A 3,732-nucleotide genomic window follows, 5' to 3' on the forward strand; every position below is an offset into this window, starting at 1 on the left:
TTTAGACACAAGCCCTAAGGTCTTTCATTATCAATGGGAGAAAACTCAACCAAGAACAACATCCACCATGCGAGGATAGCTTCGACGTACTAGAGGGGTTAACCCTGTTTTCAGTACGGAAGTCTTATAGTCGACTCACTAAGGATAGGGTGAGGTTTACATCAACCACAATGATAATTGAAACCTATGGCTAATGTGTGAAAACTTAGCAAGAATGGACAAAGCCACAAAACAATTGAATGGGTGAAGTTAATTGATTATGAGTATTCATGAAAATGGGGTCAAAGTATGATTAAGATTGATTCAAAAGAAGTATTATGAAATGGAGTTTGAAAAAGTCAAGGACTTGGGGTCCAGGTTTTTAATTTGAAAGCATGAAGATGTTTGCACAATATCTATCTCAAGTTTTGAAAGTAATGTGTGAAAAGGTTTAGGACAAAATGGATAAATGGATGAAGATGGAGTGTAAAACTTCCTAAAAGGTTCACCTCTTGAAATCATATAGAAGATGATTCAAGTGTGTCCTTTGGAATAGACAATGGGCAATAACAAACAAGCAAAGCAAAGGAAGAAAGTCAACAAAAGCGGATACCGGATGCCAATCACTGGACTTATACCAATCTCCTAAAACAGAACTGGATATCAGAGGCCACTCTATGGACTTACACCAATCTCCCCAACAAAGAAATAAAAAGTGGATACCGGGATGCCAGTCTATCTGGGCTTATACCAATCCCCAACAAAAACACAAGACATTTGGATGTCAGATGCCAATCCGTCTGGGCTTATACCAATATCCAACATATGATCATAGGAAAGCAAATGCCAACTTGCAGGGACTTACAATTGCATCCTCACATACAACAAACAAATGCATCAAGCAAAGAGAAGATGAGTGGCCAATGAGATGGTCTTATACTCACTTCCATATCATAGGAACAATGGCCAATGAATGGTCTTACAATTGTCCTCAATGGGCAAACAACAAAGATATGTCAAATGAAATGATCATGCACTAATGAGCAAGTAATGATGATAAATGCACAAAGCATGCAAGCAGACATGCACAAATGAACTAAGTAATCAAACAATCAAAGTCATTCAGCATACTCTATAACCAAACAATTAGGCTCATACAAAGGGTGGGCATTGAAGCCAAACTGGAATAGTGCTAATGATGCTCTTAACCTTGACATTGAGAGCCAAGGTGAAGCAGATGAAAGGATATGAGGGGTGTGCCTCATGCTCTTATCCCTGGTCAGGGAGAGCTTCGAATATCAGAAGGTGTGGGAGTTCAGAAAGATGGAACTCTCTCCACAAGTTATTGACTCGATGGATCTTGGGTTTTTACTCACTATGCATCAACATATGTGGTGTGAGCAAGGTGAGTGACACACAGAATAGTAGGAGATAGGTTGCATATCTCTTGGATTCTACCAATTGCCTTATTTAAAGGACTTTTCCTGCTTGGGACAAAAGTAAACAAGCACAAACATCGCCTCTTAAGGAGGACTTCAGACAGTTGCCTGGCCAAGTAACAGGCCAGGTCTTCCAGACTACATGAAGAAAAGAGATTCTACCTCAATGCAAATTGCTATCAAGCAAAGCAAAGCAAAGTTCACAAAGAACTACTAGCAACTAATGTACCTGAAACCAGTCAAGCACAATTAGTATACCAGACACAAAGTTAAAACAAAACAGCATAAGCCAATAGACAATACAGTCAAGCATATGTGCAAAGCAACAAGCTCATAACAAGTGAGCTAGGAAACCTACAAAACAAACAAGTTAGTTCATGATAAACAATCAAACTCATTCAACTTGTATTGATCTCTTTGAAGCATTTGTTGCTTAACCTGAAAAACCAAGCTTAAACATGAGTGACAAGACCACTAGGACAAGCCTAGGGTCAAAAGGAGATAAAAAGTTTAAAACAACAAGGGACAAGTGCCCAGAGTCAAGACAAATCAATCAAGAAGCAAACCTAAGTGGTTTCACATTCATATCATTCATCATTATCATTTCACAAGCAAATTAGGTCAAGGCATGTCATATAGAAGCTCATAGAAGTCAACAGAATGATTCAACTCAAATCCAATCACAAACATTTCAAAAAATTATTAAATAATTCATGATCAAACATCATCCATAACATGCTATTCATACCAAATTTCAGCTCATTTGGATCAAGGGAAGTAGGTCAATGAAAATCAGAAAGTCAAAGCAAGTTCAAGCAAACTCAAACAAAGCATCAAAACATGCACCAATTTCAATAAATCATAAAACAGTGACAACATATGATAAATGAATGGGACCAAAACCATGACAAACTTTAAGATGTCTACAATTCACATGTCAAATTTCAAGTCCATTCAATAATGCATGAGAATTTCACAAATCAAATTCAAACATGTGTCACAAAAAGTCAACAAATGACCAAACAGGGGAGAAAATTCCAATCAAATAGGAAATGCCATCAATAATCCCAGAACAATTCACATGTATTCTCAACATCCACAAGTATGTTCATGCAAAAGTCCAGATCAATTTGAGTTCAATAAGCATGGTAATTAAAATCATGAAGTTGGACATGAATGGTGTGACACAAATTGTCACACCCCTATTCAAAAATTCATATCTCATCAACCAGCAATGATAAATTTACAAACTCTACACGAAAATCACCATGAACATGTGTAATTTAAGCACAAAAAAATTCAAAGGCATTGGATAATGTATCATCATTTCACAAGTAAATTGGCAAGGCATACACAAAATGGACAACATGAACAAACCCTAGCACATTTTAAAATCCACACATACAAAAAATCTGGAAAAATCATCATAAAAAACTAGAGGTCATGAGGAGCATTTCACAAAAAATCCCATCAAATTTGGATTAAAAATGAAGGACTTATGAATTTTCTAAGTTTGGCATACAAAATGAAATAAAAATTGCAAAATGAAATGATTTAATTAAATAATTAAACCGGCAATGGCATAACCGTAATATTTGGATCCCTTAAGTGAAACTCTGCGTTTCACTTAAGGATGTGTCGCGTCCTTACTGGTGCATGGCAATAAAACAGTGACAAACATGCAAAACAAAAATCTCAAACAGCCAAACACGATCAAACAAATTCTGGGTTCATGAATTTTAGGGTTTGTGTGCTACAGTGCTCATGTTCATCGTTTCCAGATTTCCAGCACAACTTTTTGCAACCAAAATTGAAAAACAACATATCAATGAATTCATCTCATCATGTACATCAACAAACCAACAATCATTAACACCAATTTGAACTAACAAGGAAGCATCGAGCAAAAACACATTTGAATATCAAACTTTAAATCCATGTATCTTCCTCAATACATAACCATTTTTCACGATTCAAAGTTCAATGTAACCAGCATGAAAGGGTCTACAAGAAGCATAGCATGATTTTGAAAATAAAGAGATTCGAAATCTTACTTGATTTGGAGGGCAGTGATGAAATGAGGTTGTTTGGCTGTGTTGAGCTAAAACAGATGCGTATGGAGGTTGGTATTGATGAATAGAAGCAAGACTTGAAGCTCATCTAGCATGATTCAGCTCCAACACAAAGCTGCCATGGAAGAAGGTCAATGGAACAGTGGTGCTTTTCTTGCTTACAGTTGTGATTTGATGCTTGCAATGGCTTCACAAATGTTGGTGAATGATGAAACAACCAACAGGGCACGAGTTCTTTTGAG

The sequence above is a fragment of the Lathyrus oleraceus genome, chromosome 3 (assembly GCF_024323335.1).
Source record: "Lathyrus oleraceus cultivar Zhongwan6 chromosome 3, CAAS_Psat_ZW6_1.0, whole genome shotgun sequence".
NCBI classification, from domain to species: domain Eukaryota; kingdom Viridiplantae; phylum Streptophyta; class Magnoliopsida; order Fabales; family Fabaceae; genus Lathyrus; species Lathyrus oleraceus.